General features: G+C 38.7%; 2 long non-coding RNA genes across 2 annotated transcripts; both read right to left on the bottom strand.

The window, feature by feature from the left end:
• Window positions 1-1,138: 1,138 nt before the first annotated feature.
• On the bottom strand, window positions 1,139-3,504 carry LOC145457886 (uncharacterized). Its single transcript, XR_013920998.1, has 2 exons — window positions 2,391-3,504; window positions 1,139-1,330 (listed from the first exon to the last, which is right to left on the bottom strand). It is a non-coding gene; the product is annotated as an uncharacterized LOC145457886 (long non-coding RNA).
• Window positions 3,505-13,617: 10,113 nt separating this feature from the next.
• LOC145457917 (uncharacterized) lies at window positions 13,618-16,781 on the bottom strand. The gene is made up of 2 exons (XR_013921006.1): window positions 16,041-16,781; window positions 13,618-14,340 (listed from the first exon to the last, which is right to left on the bottom strand). It is a non-coding gene; the product is annotated as an uncharacterized LOC145457917 (long non-coding RNA).
• Window positions 16,782-17,732: the final 951 nt, after the last annotated feature.

The following is a 17,732-nucleotide window of genomic DNA, read 5'->3' as shown; positions in this document are numbered from 1 at the left end:
CATCTTGCCATACACAAAAGAGTAAAATACAAAAACCTTGTCAAGTCAACCCGTTTGTAACTTACCCAACCAACTCAACAGTATCCTTATGAAAAGTAGACAAGACTACGCGAGTAATCACCACAATCCAAAATCCATAACAAGTTCGGTTGTATTCATAGTCCGCCAACTCGTATTTTTTTTATTCAACTGTAAAAGTCGTTACTATTCTGTAACCTGAAGTAATTACTACTCGGTGTGCACAGCTTGAGATTAACATATGTTTAGAGTATATGATATTTGAATGTCTGACCAACGTAGTTAATAATTCATTTCTTACGATCAAACGCCGGTGTTACATTGAAAGTTATCATACTGCAAACATAGGGATTGACACGGTGATTTGCCATATGACGTATATTTTGTAATGCTCGACCATGACTTGATTATTAAATTATTCTCGGTAATTAGACTTGGTGTTTTGGTAAAGGTTATTATGACAGCAACAAACTTTTCACTATCATGATTATTAAAACATCAATTTGTAAAGCCAGACTTACATGTGCGAAATGTTCTTGATTCGGATATTATTCCGGATTGGTACAAAACAATCGTTGTATTGCAGACAACCGAAAATACTTTAAAAATGCAATCGTTCACAATAATTAGGACTAAAGATGAAACAACAATATCGGTATAATTACATTCAACAACCAGTACAATTATTAAAATCCATCGTTTGCGATAACCGGTGCTAAAGATGCACTGTTAAAAATATTCTATGCCAAATTACTGGTCTGGTCCTGGCAGCAGTTTTACGACTATGAGACCGGTAAATTTGAAAAATATTTTCCCGTAAATATTATTGACCGTAATTTATTTTTACAAAGACTGACTGTTAAAATTTTTACGGAAAATTCCCGTTACCTGATGTAACGGAAAACGGCTGTAATACCAAGTTACTGGTCTGGTCCAGTGCAGCAGTTTTACGCTGATGAGACCAGTAAATTCGAAATAACTCTCCCCGTAATATGATTTTACATATGCTGACCGTAGGAAATTTTACGGAAAATTTCCCTAAGTAAAGGTAACAGAAATCTGCTGTAATATCAATATACTCGTCTGGTCCCTTGCAGCAGTTTTACGTTCCTGAGACCAGTAAATTTGAATCAGGTTTATTTGGTGCCGGAACACGTAAAAAAAAGTAAGTGTGGATAATGGCGAAAATCCAGTCTTTCTTGTGGAGATCATCAGTCAGCAACTGCCTGAATGAAGAGGGCTTCATCAAAACTTCAGCAGCAGTTGAAGGACTGTACTTTGGGCCATGCTCTTTTGTAGGCTCTTCTATAATCTGAACAAAGATTATGCTGTCATCAACACAGTTACAATTTGGAAACTTTGAGACGCTATAGTATGACATACTGCGAATTTTCATATTCTTGTCAACTTCTCGAATAATGATGGCCTAGGATAGCGGTGTCAAACATAAGGCCAGCAGGCCGCATGCGGCCTGCGGAACAATTCTGGGTAGTTTGAAAAACCCCTGTATTACCCAGCACATTTTCTAACAAATGTTGAGATATTATTGTAAGGAAAGTTTCCCGCAAGGCCACAAAAGTCAAGATCATAGACCGTGATATAATTATCCGACAGTGGTGTTATGGTTGTACTCTAGTCATCATCAGGAACAAGTTGGTGATACTGACATCAAATTCCCCAAACTCCAAAAAGTGCGCACTGAGTTCATATTTTTATGAAGAAATGAGCCAAAAAGTAGTTATTCGTGAAGTGAAAAAAACTGTTATATGCAGGTCGCATGGAGAATATAATAGTTATAAAAAATACAATTCGAATATATTTGGACGCACTGAAAATACAATTCGAATATATTTGGTCGCACTGCTGTATCACTTCTACTCAAAGGCCCCAGACAGACAGAGAAACCCGAATGACGATTAATAATGACACAAATTCTAACGTCTGCGTTTACAATTAAATCACTTGTGTTCCTCAAAGCGCATATGATGGGTTACCGGCAGATTTCGAATAAAACAGAGGGAGCATACAAATATATCAGCTTATTCCGTCGTTAGAGTCAGTGTTTTAGCGGTTGAATTCAAATGATCAATCTTTGAATTTTTGCCAAAATTCCGTTGTTTGCGAGTAAAGGTGCTGCTAGAATATATCCATATGATATGATCGTGAATGTTATGTAATATACCAAAATGTATACGGGATTGATGATAAACTATTCAAGCGAAAAGTAAGGTCGGGCGTTTTGAGGTCGGGCGTTTTGAGGTACCGTAACATTTTGGAATGATTTGACTGATCCGGCCCGCGAGCGGTTTGAAAGTTTGAATCCGGCCAGCGACGCAAGTTGAGTTTGATACCCCTGGCCTACGACTTCGTACCTGAATCATCTTTTCCAGCGTGATTGCAAACTTTTCTGGCAATATTCCTTTGCATCGCACGTCCAATGTATTTCGCACGGCACTGTGCTAGAAGCGAGAGGCGAAATGATCCCTTTCTATCACATAAGCATTCGACGTCATGATTCATAATGCCATAACGCTTCCATTTTCGTGTAGTTCAATGTCAGAAAATGTAATACATTCTTATAAGCCATATCTCCTGTTCACCATTAAACTGTAACGAAAATACATACGTCTTCAGAAACAGGACTGAGAATAACTTGCCAGATTTGAGCTCGGATACTGCTATACCTACAATATCTGCTATCACCACCTGCAATACTCTAAAGCTAGAGTTTAGCTGTGGCTTCGAAACCCTCAATATCTTACAGCAACGCATCTTGTTATTATCCAATACGAAAACATCGCGTCGATATAGTATCTATCTCGGAACATTCAGCCGCACGTGCTCAGGCTCAGATATCTCTGACGTCTGACGCCGCTATGTCTGGAATCTGTATGACGTCACAATGTACTGTTCGCTCGAGCAGCTACGAATTCATGATCAAACAATTCATAAGGCCATTCGCAGGAAAAAGGTAAAGGACGTATACTACTCCCATCGCAATGGCAAAGGAGCATGGCGGCTAAACACCAGCTCCAGTGTTTCGATATATAGTTTGCATCATACATGCGTTAAGGAGTCTACAATGGTGGCAGAACTGGTCCAACAGATAATTACACAAAAGATCATACCTGCAGTAAAACTACATAACATACCAAATTCGCTTGGCATGCTACTATTGCTAGACCTTTATGTCTCAAAGGATACTATTTATAAAGCGATATAAACGATGGTATCTGCACTGCAATGCCCAAATGTTCGGATACCATTCACCGATTAGCATTCAGCACGGTCATCGATGTCGTAATTTCCTTGATGATTGAAACATGATGTAATGACGAAAATCACATATATATATGTCCATAAGACCGTAAGCGTGTAAAATGATCGAATTGTGAGTGCAATAGCAATGTTCCAAATAATGATTATCCAGTAAATCGCTTTTACGAATGCAAAAGTAAATCCGGAATACTTATTATCCAGTAAATTGCATTTACGAATCCCAAAGTAAATCTGAAATACTGGTTATCCCGTAAATTGCTTCTACGAATCTAATCTGTAATTTTTTTACCCTCCAAAAACAAGTAAATTTACTTTTGACGTGCCCGTATATTAATTTAACGGGCATTTTCCGTTAATATAACTGACGGGACAAATTTACCGGTATAATTTGGGTAAATCTACGAATATTTCGAAGAGTGTGTACATTCATACATTGAACACCCGATACAAAATGCTTTATTATCGCAATTCGTAACGAGTAATTGAAACGACTACGTGTGGAGTTAGTATATCACAATATCGTTACTATTGAATCCAACGATTGATACGATTTATTGGTGGAATTTGTGACAGCGAATTGAAACATCCATACCTTACAGAGTGTGAAATATCACTTTTGGTATCGAGTACCAGTAGAAGCGGGTGAACAATACTTGATTCGTGACTCGTCGTTGTACTTGCTGAATGTAAAAAATTACAAGGTTACACTCTAAGACCTTGATCAGCACAAGAGCAATTTAGAATATCATTACTGACTGCAGCCTATTCTACTAGACAAAACTCACGACAATAATAGAATCAAAATATGTGCTACACTGAAATCTACAAAATGTGTTTGTATTGTTGTTAGTGATCATACATTATCATTTGAATCTTCTAAAGTAATTGTAATCATAAAACCAAACTACTGTAAGTCATTACCAACACAAAAACAGTTTGCATGATATTCACCAAACACATCCTTACTCAGTATGCATAAATTATTTGTAGAGTGCATACCATCAAAGAAATCTGGAACACAACCAACACCGAAAATGATGAATGCGTTTCGCGTTACTATTGACACAAGTTCATTTCTATCAAGCGAAATAAACGCCATCACAAAACTCAGAGCATGCAAAGGTCTTGATTGATGTGAATTTCGATTTGTGTCTTATGATACCAGCAAGCATTTTAGAAATATTATGATTCGTTAAACCAAAGTCGTACGCCCGATTAATAGTTGATTGGAAACTTGATCACGTACCTCAATCATTACAGAAGGGTATAACACCATTGTCCGACAATCTTTTGCAAAAAGGATCGAGACCAAGTCACTCAAAGTCGTTGCCGTCACATAAACAATTTGTACGACGTCTGATAAATGTATCCTATAGTTAGGTGTACTAGAAATATTTGTAAAACACACTCCGGTAAAGAAATCGACGAAAAGATATCCTACACCTAGATCTGGTAAAACTATTTTGCACTTTTTGTTCGTTAGCATAGTATCCATTTGAATTTTTCCATTTCCTCTCGTCAAAGTAGATGTAATCATAGTCACGAAAGAACTTACTAGGACGTGCTTGAATTCTAGACATAGTTCTGATTTACCCGACACAAGACCCAAGGGCAACCCTAGTTTCAACCGAGCACACATATCCAAAATATCACACACTTCGCTATTCCTAAAGCACAAACACCCGATACAAAATATTACTTGTGTTTTTGCGGTCTCATCTTCACAATATCACACACAATACGAACGGTGGGTATGTGAAACATGGCGTCGACTTGAATCACACCAACCTGGAAGATTATTTACTCACTTCTTACATAACGGAAATTGATCAACATCACGTCATCGGGGTGTATCGGTTTTTCTAGATACAAACTATATGCTAGTGTAGCGGAAAATAATTAAGTGTAAGAAAAACAATTTTCACTCTCTTGACTCATGAAAACAACAGACGAGTCTTCCTTCAATATTTTTTTTGTGTCAATATTTTTTTGTGTCAACTAGTTGCTTTGTATGATACGATCGATATCCCCGCGATCGATATCCCCGCGACTTTTTCAGATCGCAATATGAAAGATATTTACATCACACAAAATATTACTCCACTCGATATCCCCATACTATACTAAACCGCGGAATGATTGGCCAGACTTTACAAAGTGTTTTGATATCGTTTTTACACGAAAGGTTACGTATGTAAATATTCAAATAATCCAAAACGCAACTATGGTACTTACAGAAATATCATATAGTTGTTGTAACAAAGTTGTATGAATATACTATTGAATTGCATACTAAAGTTTTGTACCTTCAAGAACCTCTTCAAAGTTGTATGTGTACAATGTTTATCGTGAGTCCTACACATTCATGATACCCGTCCGAGTTTGACTTTTAGAAAATATTATGTCGACATACTGATGTCTTTAAAAAACCAAATCATGGTCACTACTTGGGAGGTCTATCAATGTCATGACAGTAATCTATAGTTACTTACACCAAAGAGTATGTATTCGACTTACGTTCCACAAATCTAACGCACAAAACAATTTACTTTACTAACGAGAAGCGCCGAGCCTACCATCAAAACAACTAGAAGGTGGAACTATATTAAAAACGTCGCTAGCCTTTGTGCACCAGCTGTAAATCACACAAGTAACAAGTTTCATGATTCTGGTTATTGAAAAAGCGTTAAAGTGTTTCTCCTGCGCCAAGTCGTTATGTTGACGAAAGCGTATATTGTAATATCATGATCGATTTGCATTCGTTGGTCACAAACTGTCACTACTCTAAATAATTCTTTTTCACTCAAACACAAACGCATACTTGTCACCATTCGTTTTCATCAAGTACGAGTTCAAGAAACTTACTACGACATGAATTTTTATTTTTATGTTGTGTAAATAGGTAATAATTAATTCAAGTAACACTATATCAACATCATCGAGTTGTGCTAATAGATTTACATGTGGAGTTGTGGTTTTCATCGGGACATACAGCACGAACTAACTGTAGACTCCTCTCTGTTGTACAGCTACTCGGTAATCGAAATGCATTAACATGTAAACAACGATCTTGTTTCGTCACACCAAAAATATGTTCACTGTCGCGATACTCCGCACAAGACGTGCATAGCCTTTTCACACTCGTAATAGTATACCAACGTCAAGCGATAACGTTTAACAAGACCAACGACACTGAACCCACGACGTTTACCTATGTAAAATTACCACTTTCACTTGCCAGTCCATCGTTCACCTGACTAAACATATTATTTTCCTTTGGAGATCTGATGTTTACCCAGAGTAAGAAACCTTTTTCACTTGGAAATCTATTTTTTCCTTGGCTAACTAACCTTTTTTCACTTGTAAATATGTTTTTTCCTTGGCTAACAAACCTTTTTTCACTTGGAAATCTATTTTTTCTCCGGTTAACAAACCTTTTTCCCGGGTAACAAACCTTTTTCCCTGAGCAACAAGCCATTTTCACTTGGTGGTCCGTCGTTTACCTGAGTAAAAATATCATTTTCCTTTGGGGACCCGGCGTTTACCCGGTGTAACAATACATTTTCGCTTGGAAAAATACTTTTACCTAGAGTAACTAATCATTTTCTCCTGGGTAACAATCCCTTTTCGTCTGGAAACTATCATTTAACTGAGTACCAACACCGTTTTCACTTGGAAATACATTTTTTCCCTGGGTAACAATACCATTTTCGTTTTGAAAACTGACAACCACACCGGTCAATTTGATATTTTTGTATATTGTTACAACGAACAGTGACGGAAATATACACTGACTACCGGTTTCAGAGTACACCCCATCGGTCGTATCACGTCAATATCATCGGTTAACCACATACAATATACTCTTGTACACCGAAATGCACGCTTTGGAAAATTGGACAATAGGCTGCGATAGTTCTGTGATGTCCGGGTTCGTGCTTTAGATTTTCCAGAGTCAAAATGTCTGAATAAAACACCTCCTCGACGACGGTTGGTATGTGGATAACGGTGTTCGGAAAACGGTTGGATTTATGTCGCCCATCGCGATAACAATTCCTGGTCGAGTTTTCCTCCGGCATGTTTGCTATATTGTGTCTTTATTGGTCAATGTATGTCTCGACATTCAGTTTGAAATCGGAAATGATAAAGTATGTAACCGGATCCGGATATCAACTCTGAATCGATAAACCAATGAACAATATTCAAAGTAAACATGTCACACCCTGTGTTTCCACGAAAAAATACCATCCAGACATACGTCGCGCTTGTTTGCCCACATCAGTATACGCGCAAATGGAGGTGTGTGACATTGCATGCAATGTGTTGGTATACAAACATCGATCCACAGACATTATCATAGCCGGTAGTTTTGATGTAGATCGAATGTCACCCGATAACAATACCAATAAGCCACATTGCAATGACTCTGAGTCCGTATGTCGACATAATATTTTCTAAAAGTCAAACTCGGACGGGTATCATGAATGTGTAGGACTCACGATAAACATTGTACACATACAACTTTGAAGAGGTTCTTGAAGGTACAAAACTTTAGTATGCAATTCAATAGTATATTCATACAACTTTGTTACAACAACTATATGATATTTCTGTAAGTACCATAGTTGCGTTTTGGATTATTTGAATATTTACATACGTAACCTTTCGTGTAAAAACGATATCAAAACACTTTGTAGAGTCTGGCCAATCATTCCGCGGTTTAGTATAGTATGGGGATATTTCAAATATCATATACTCTAAACATATGTTAATCTCAAGCTGTGCACACCGAGTAGTAATTACTTCAGGTTACAGAATAGTAACGACTTTTACAGTTGAATAAAAAAAATACGAGTTGGCGGACTATGAATACAACCGAACTTGTTATGGATTTTGGATTGTGGTGATTACTCGCGTAGTCTTGTCTACTTTTCATAAGGATACTGTTGAGTTGGTTGGGTAAGTTACAAACGGGTTGACTTGACAAGGTTTTTGTATTTTACTCTTTTGTGTATGGCAAGATGTTAAAATGTTGAGATATCATAGTGATAGTATTTCTGAAACTATCTTTGCCAAACGAAAAGTTCGATCGCGAATATAGTTGTAATATTTCATTACTTGTTTCAAATCAATATGCATATAATTTCGAAATGTGACTGGGTGAAAGTTGGTAGTTATGTTTGTTAATCTATTTCAATTCAGACTATGTCAAAGTCCAAATATTTCATTTCATTCTGGATTATTTGGATTTACCTTTAGTACATCCCGCGAATGGATTCGGATGCGGTACCATAACATTTGGGATAATAAGGACTCAAGGATTTTCAATCAACAATATCTAGATTTTTTGGTAATGCTAGAGTTGGCCAAATGGTAAGTTGCGTGTTTTTGTTAGGCGTTTGATTTCCCCAGTAATAAATACAACGATTGTATGTGCATACTTACGATTCCCGATTCTCATTAAGCTAGATTGTATTGATTCTATAGGTGTGAAACAGCAGCGCGGAATGTGCGAATAATCCGATGCGACTGAAGTTGGAGTCAGCAATATTCAGGTTACGTTCGAATCAACTGATCGCGGTAAATGGATTTCTCAAAGGCTTAGAGTTGTACCGGATCAACACATACAAATACGAATCAACTTGGTTTGTGTAGTGAGTTTCATTTCAAGTTGACAAATTGACACATTGATTGAATATTCTCATGATTCGCATCACGCAACCAAAGTCAACGCGAAACATATAGCGATCGCGGAAAGTATCAAATCTTGGATATTCAAGTCACCGTCTGCGCCGGTTCTGTTATTCGGTGCTTATTACTTAATATGTAATATTCTTATTATATCAGACTCGTGAAATCCAGTTCTGTACCAAACTACCAACATATTACATTGTAGCGATTGGGATGTATGTAGCCACAAGTCACGAGAGAGGGTTGTGTCTTATAGGTGTTATCTTGTGAGCGATCGTAGGATTTTAGAATTATTTCGCACCTTTTTTGAATAAGCGTACACTTCACAAAGGATTAGGGTTAGAGTAGAAATAAGTGACAATTTGTCGCTATTCAAGTTACCGACACTGGCAGTCTGTTATTCGTCACTTATTAAATCTTACGAGCGAAATCAAGTTCTGTGACAAACTGCTTACGAAAATTTCACCGCGTGAGCGATTGATATGTCTGTAACACGAAGCCGCGAAAGATGGTTATGTCTTAGGTATTATCTTGTCAGCGATCGCGGGATTTTACCAATATTTCACACCTATTTGGAGTGTTAGCAAGTGAACGCGGCTATTGTTGGTATTGGAATATCCGTCTACGCCGGTTCTGTGACAAAATATTACTTGTGCGTGATTCCTGCCTCTGTAACACCAAACCACGAGAGATGTCTGTCTGATGTGTTATCTTGTGAGCACTCATAGGATATTACAAATATTTCACACCTATTTGAAGTGTTAATTTGTGTCCGTTGGTATTGTTGATATTCGAATCACCAACTACGCCGGTTCTGTGACAAACCAATTACCAAAACATTACCATGCGGCTGACTATTTCACACCTTTTACTGAAATTACGACATGTCAACGCAGCCTATACCTGAGAGTACGACATGCCAACAACGAAGCCGCGTGCGACCGATCCCTATACTGAAAAGGGTTACCGTGCGACCACAAGACACAATAGCCGCTTGCCACCCCCGCCATAAGACGCAATAGCCGCTCGCCACCCCCGCCATAAGACAAAAAAGCCGCTCGCCACCCCCGGTTTCCCAGCCGCTCGCCACCCCCGCCGTAAGAAATAAGAGCCGCTCGCCACCCCCGCCATAAGATGCAATAGCCGCTCGCCACCCCCGCCATAAGAAATAAGAGCCGCTCGCCACCCCCGGTTTTCCAGCCGCTCGCCACCCCGCCCATAAGCCACAATGGCGCGACACGAGCGATCATAACTACTACTCTCGCTCACTACATACACCCTATTGGGGAGTTCGAGGTGCGGCAGTTACGGACGAGGCAAGAATGCAAATAGGTGGGTACGATAAATGATTCCGTTAGTTGGACAAATACTGGACACATTATCACGTAACAAACAAGTCAACATGGAAACAGCTAACCCATACACTGCTGAAAACACTGTTGCCAAACCCACAACAGTAGCAAAAGCGGAACGAGTTCAATACAAAAATGCAGCGCTCAAAATGAGAGAAACGATATGGGAGTCGATGCCTCTTCATGGACAGCTCGAGAAGTTAACTTCACAGCCCCATATAGACGAGCTTTCATGGACCTGGCTATCCAGCTTTGGGGCCTGAAACCGGCAAGCGAAGAATTCATTTTCGCAGCACAAGACCAATCGCTTCCTACAAAATACTATCGCAAAATAATTCAGAAGCAAAACACGGACGGCAAATGCAGGATGTGCCACAACCAAAATGAAACTGTAGCACATCTCATGTCCGGCTGTGGTGCACTTGCAGCTACCGAATACACATGGAGACACAACAGGATTGGTCACTACATTCATCTTGAATTATGCAAACATTTTAACATCACCACTTCGACAAAAGATTGGTACGATTACAGCCCACCACCAGTGACAGAAAACGAACAAGTAAAAATTCTGTGGGATGTATACCAGTTATAACTGACCGCGAAATCAGGAGCAACCGCCCGGATATAATCGTCAAACTAAAAAAAAAGAGAATGCTTATTCATTGAACTGGCTGTCCCAGCTGATCATTAAATATATTGCAAAAGACATCAGAAAAACACTTCAAATACGCTGGAATGTGAGAAAATGTGGCGATGCAAAATAAACATTGTTCCGATAGTCGTTGACGCTACTGGCCGGGGTCATAAGCAAAAAACTCATGAGACATATCCAACAAATTCCGGGTAACGTTCGATTCGACATGATCCAAAAGATCACATTATTCGGCACTGTGCACATTCTTCGGAAGGCCTTGAATGCACCAGTGGACTAAAATTACATTGTGAATCACAGCATAATTTGTGTAATTTCGATTCTTGTTCTTCGATCATCTCTACTTCTGCTCTGTAACCCTTGCCAATTCTTCATCTGCTGCAATTCTGTATCTGCTGCAATTCTGTAATCTGACTTCTCCATGTATTGCGTAGGATAACAATTTGAATGTATTACTGAAATTTTAAAAATCTACTCAAATCTCGCCATTTTCCTTTGGGGTCAGGTTGCTTCCCTGATTATGAGTGTATTTACCAGTTTTACTGTGAATGAAGAATATAATAACACATGGTATATATAGAAATATATACCATGTATTGTCCGTTTGTATTGTCCGTTGTTTGGTCCTTGGTAATACGGAAATATATCTTCTATAATTCCGTATATATCCTTGTTTTCAAGATCCTGCAAATTACCCATTTTAAATGCGAGGTATTATCGCCACGTCATTTTTTTGGTGGCTTAGGTGCACTGTTCAGAGCATCCTTCCACACCGTTGATCCACCAAGTTCCACGTTCAAAATCCCGTCTTCGCCAATGGAATATGCGAGCCTTGCCGTGTAATTTCTCTTTCCTTCCCTGTTACCATATTGAATAATTTTATTTTTATGAAGTCATATTGATGTTACTTTTCCTACGATATTAGTTAAACAGGAAAAAAATGCAGAATTAATGCAGAATTCAGTAATGTAGATGACCAATACGCTTATTCGTTCGATGAGTGGGAACCTATTTCTACAATACCATTTGTTTGATTTGGGCTGCCTTGCTCGACGGATGCATTCTTCGTAAGTTTGTTCCGTGGCGTCCATTCTTCGGAGTATTTCTTTTAGATGGATCTCCAGATGGCGACGGATCCTCTGACCGGTTCGTAAAACTTCATACACCGCATATTGGCCGAAAAATCATTATGACCCGGAACTGTTACTTCTGGTTTAGGTTCAAGTCGCACATCTTGTTCTCCGAGTGTTTTCCTCATCGCCTCCAATAATCTGAATGAGAAGATACTTTCCTTCAGAAAACAATACTGAATTGTAGTATATAATCGACGATAAGATCATATATGATCTGGTTCACATCCGTATATTGTCCGTGTTAGATTACAAAAGAATATTACTGAAATTAATTTGAGGACGAAGAACATACGACACATACACTGTGCCCACATTTAAGGTGTTTCAAAAATCACCTTCAAAGAGGAGGGAAATTTTCTACCTAATTCTAACTGGTGGTTGTTTTTCCACCTCATCATGAGGTGGGCAACTTTCCACCTTGCCCTATCCGGATTCCACTTCATCCTACCCCGATATCCTCTAGGAACGCCCTATAGGTACAGCATATAACCATACTTTAAGCATTCACAAAACACTAAATCACCTTCATTCCAATTACTGTATTTTTGCAAATTAGTCATGAATGTGATCCAGTTTGGCGTAAGCTGCAGTACCGATGTCTTTTACACCTGGCAAACGCGCCAGAAAAATGACTTGACAATCAGAAACTGCATTTCGAAGATCCAATGAATATTAGCATGACTGCAAATGCGTCATTGAAGCTCTCGATATTCTTCACCTTTTCAACATCAAACCAGACGGTCCAGTCTCTCTTCATTGTATCGAAGCAAATTGTAGGACACGCGGAGTTGGGTGTCTTAAAGAAATGAATTATTATGTGAAAGAAGTATCAGGTCGAACATACTCTATACACACACACACATTGATGTTCTTTCAGTAATCAGCTTATGATATATACCGGCAACAGGGCATTGCGGATCTTATTTTCAGTCAACATATGACATTAAATAGCAAATAGGCCGATGTATATGCGGACTTGGCCAGGTGGAAGTGATGGCCATTTTGAGTCATCAGCTAATGTGAGCAGTAACATTTAGTAGAGTGGCTTTCAATTTTTTGTCGGCGCGGACCCCTTTTTTTAACCATCACGGCATCCTCAATTATATGGCAACCAACATTCACCTCTTGTTAATAGTCCTTTTTTGCAAGTCGAGAAGGTACATCTTGGCGAGTTTGAAGTAACAACCTCGGATAACTGCGGATATCTATTTTTTGAAACTACACTGTAAAAAATATCCTCGGTAAATCCCGACATTAGGTTAGGTTCAAAATTCCCCGAGTTGTGACCCGGGAAACTACTTTCCGACCTCATTAAAAGTAGGTAAATCCCAAGTTCTCCCTGACTCGGATTGGAAAAAACCGAGTCTGATTGATAATTTTCATTGAACTTTCATCTCAGCCAAATCCCAACTGTGCTGACTGACCAGGATTGCAAGAAACCGAGCCTGACAAATAATTGTCATTGACCTTTCACCTTAAACACACAAAATCAGTAGTCAGTCTGCAGATTAAAAAGCAGTGTATATTAGCAGCAAATAAAGCAATGTTCCATACAAGTACAATCAACAATATTGGAAACTTGCAGTGTCACAAATTCATAATGATGCATAATTATTACAGGTAAACAAACAATATATGTTTGTTGTTCAAGTTGAAAATTTTATTGTGTAATGAGCACGCTGTGCTGGTGCCAACAATTGAACAATGGTGCTTTTAAGGTTTAGGCCAGTTGGTTGCCAATACGAGCAATCCAAAAATATAATCAAAAGACCAAAAACTCTGGGCCACGACCATTACAAATATATTGAGAATTGATATCGCCAAGGACGACTAGAGCAGCACCGATCAATTGAAAAACCAATGCTGAGCGTCGCAACACAAGTTATTACTGCTGGCAGTCATCAAAGAGGGCACAAACAGGACCTCCACAAATCATAATACGACAATTAATCATCGGGTATCATGTTTAACTTGGTGCGAACAGCATTAGTTGGTTTGACGTCTGGAAGCATGGCGGGAAAATTTGCGACAAAGTTCAAGGAGTTTGATGATTAACGAGCAAACTTCACGTTTAAAACCCAGTAAATAGCCATCAGTCATGCTAGAGCATGGTGAAAACCAAATAATCCTCTCACAGCTTCTCCATGGAAATGAATCGTCCACTTTTCCATCAGAGAATTGAATGCGATGGTCGGATGGACATTCTTCGGTCCTACGGAATAGTTTAAAAGAGTGTGAGGTTTGTGGATCAGTGATTTATAATGTGGGCGGGTAGGCAGAAGCTTCAACATTATGTAAATTATATTTAATTAATGATAACCCATGAATTCTGCTTGAAAAACGGGCAATGCATGACCCATTGAACTTCTTTATGGACTATGCATAGCAATGCATCGTCAAAGTACATTCCATTTCATTTTCACTTAATTATGCCAGAGCACACAGTATTCATCAGTTAAAACTGTTGAACACGAAAAACGCATCAGTAAGGAATACAAGTAGTTGACTGCTACTTACGTACTCTGGAAAAGTTAATTTACCAGATTACTCATGACTTTGCTTTTTAGAAGGCATTGGGAAATATTAAGTTTGATGCGGGGATGTTCAGTGAAAATAAGTTGGAAAACGATAGGCGTAGATCAGGGGTGGGCAATTATTTTCCTCCGCGGGCCAACCGAGAAAAATAGATACGTTGGCGGGCTGAGTGAAAATTTTAGCTATATTCTCCGGCGTATTTTAATTTTTATTTGCAAATTACATTGTTAATAAATAGGGCTCAGTGAATGTGTTGATATATTAGGTAATGAGAAAGTGACAGTTAAAAATAGCTATTTGCTGTCATGATTCGAAACAATGTTGAACATGATACATTTTAGCTCCATGTTCCTCTATTAAGAATCTAAAACAGTGGTACTCAAACTTTTTTAGGCACGCCTCCCTTAACGATAGCGAACAATTTCGCGCCCCCTTGTCATGATATCACAAAATATTAAAAAGTGCAACCAACGGATAGTTTGATGGCATGGACGATTCTAGCCGTTGATGACAGAATTGTGATATGTCGTCGGACAATACACAGGGCAACAACTATAAGCTGGGGGTGTATCGCGCATAGCTTCGCCCTCCCTTGACCGAGTGTTTCGTGTTTTTGTCATAAGACTGACTTTAATTAAAATCCTTGATCTCGGCGACATGCTTGGCAAAAACCGAAAGGACAGGTTTACCCGCGACTCCAGTATACGAATATTTAGTGCTCTAAATTCTAAATCTAAACCTTCTTTGAATTTCACTTTTTTTCGGCATGGCATCCTTTATGGGTAATAGATATGATGACTCGTATAGTAATCGCAAGCACTGATTGACTTGTTTTGGGATTTGGAAACATATCACGTAACAAATTAAAACACATGCCATATAATGCGTAATGTGACAATGGCAACCAATAAGGTTTGCACTAAACTATATGGAAAGAGTGATTTTTGTGATATCAATTGCTTCTTATACTTTGCCACATTGCCTTCATTTTAAATCTGGATTACGCATGTCAGGTACGTAGGCAGCGCAATCGTGGTATATTAATGAACAGGCTTCAAAGTAAACGACTTTCCTGTTCATTTGATACAATTAGTCATTCAAAATGCAAGTTTATTGTTTTGAATTCCAAGCAACACTTCACGGGCCGCACAGAATGGCTTCGCGGGCCGCACTTTGCCCAGGTCTGGCGTAGATCCACACGAGCATATATAAATATTCTACAAGATACATCATGTGGTCATATCATATCGTCTCAAATTAAATAAAGTACGAACTGTGAAAACAATACTGACAGAGGCCATTTTAAATGTCCAAAATATGTAATGAATGGGTGGAAATGTTTAGCTGCAGTTTGAGAAATACCAATGATCAACATACCTTGTCCACAATCAGGAAGTTGTCATACTTTTCTTTGAAGATGGTTGGGATGTAGACCATCCAGTCCAGTATTTGAGTACCTGAAAACGAAGTGTCATAACTCCGGAAATAACAAATAACGTAGTCAGCGAAAGTTCGAACTTCGGCGGTTTATCAAGTAAAAGGGGTACGTTGACACATGCGTAGGGCACAATAATTCGAGTACTCGAATACGAATCCAGCATAAATTGTAGTGATTCGAGTCGAGTAGTGAAAAACGATTGTTTCGAGTATTGTAATTATACGCTCCTTTTAACTGCTAGTAAATTTATCAAAGAGACGTATAGTTCAGATAGTATTTTCCACTGCGGAAACCGTGAAATCACGATTGGTCGTAAAAGCCACAATACTAGAAATATCATATTTCTGAAGTCATGATCAACCCACAGCATCGCCACAAAGTGCAATTAAATATGTACGGCTGGAAAATACCATTGTGATACTCGAATATTCGACTGGAAGCCTGATAAGTGGGTTAGAATTGAATCCATCACGCACTCGATTATGCTCAGCCCTACGCAATGAGCGTACGACAATTGGGCATGCGACACTTGAGAATGTGGGTGAAATTTGGGTTTACGACTGCGTAAGGTTTAGAATGAGGGTCTAGTTTGGAATAGGTTTGGGGTTAAGATATATACTAGAGTTAATTTTAGGATTATGTTAGGGGTTAGGGTGAGTTTTTGAGTTGTGAAACCACATGCCAAAAAGTGTGGCATACTGATCTGTGGTTTTTCATTGTGTCGCATGCTCATTGCTCGTGTGTTGGCCAACCCGTGAAAGGATAAAAACATTACTTACGCTTCAACTTCGTGAGGACTATCCAGCGCTAGTATGAATCTTGATGCTGAGCTATAACTCTTCCCAAAAATCTTTGACGTCAGGTCGACAGAGTAAGTATCGTCGGAACAGTCTTGTTTCTGACAAATCATTTTCATTTCTTCCAAAATCTGAACAGTGGGAAATATTTACTTCATGGCATACCATGCCATGGGTGGTTAGTATAGTATAACTTTGCTGCGGGGGCCTTCAATTTCATTAGTAGTTTAAATTGACGTGCAAGTCCGGTGACGTACTGGTCATAACTATGTATAATGCTCTACCAATACATAGAGAATATTATACACTTACGAAAAATATATAAAATATATATCATAGCGTTTAGTGTAATTCATTCTTGTGCGTTTCGTATGTATGCACACAGGGCTTATAAATCGTGCCTGAAACCAATACGTTATACCTACCCAATATGCACCTGCCAGAACTGGGTACGCACACATCAGACTCTTTGTCGATGTCCCTTTGCTAACGTTATGTCGACGATCTTTAAAGGTCCTTTTCATCCTATCCAAGATTGTGTTTTTATCAGCGTTTCGGCTTCTTTTCCACTCAGTCTTCATTTCATTTTGATGCGCTTCGATGCTACGCTCATCCTCCGGAGGGTATAAGGTTGGAATCTACAAGAAAAAATATATTTTCTAATCAGAGATGGTCAGAGGTATTTTTCATGGTCAAATTTTGACGAGTTTATAATTGCTTAATTGCTATTACTGCGCGAATAGTCAATAGACTCTCGCATAAGCCATGAGTAGGTTTGGGCGAAGTTGCAGACCACTTTCTTTAATAATCTTCAATAATCTTCAATAAAAGTTT

The sequence above is a fragment of the Botryllus schlosseri genome, chromosome 15 (assembly GCF_051294905.1).
Source record: "Botryllus schlosseri isolate E-star chromosome 15, Bs_hap1, whole genome shotgun sequence".
In the NCBI taxonomy this organism is placed as follows: Eukaryota; Metazoa; Chordata; class Ascidiacea; order Stolidobranchia; family Styelidae; genus Botryllus; species Botryllus schlosseri.
Note: the sequence above shows the minus strand (reverse complement) of the source record. Positions and strands in the feature narration are given on the sequence as shown.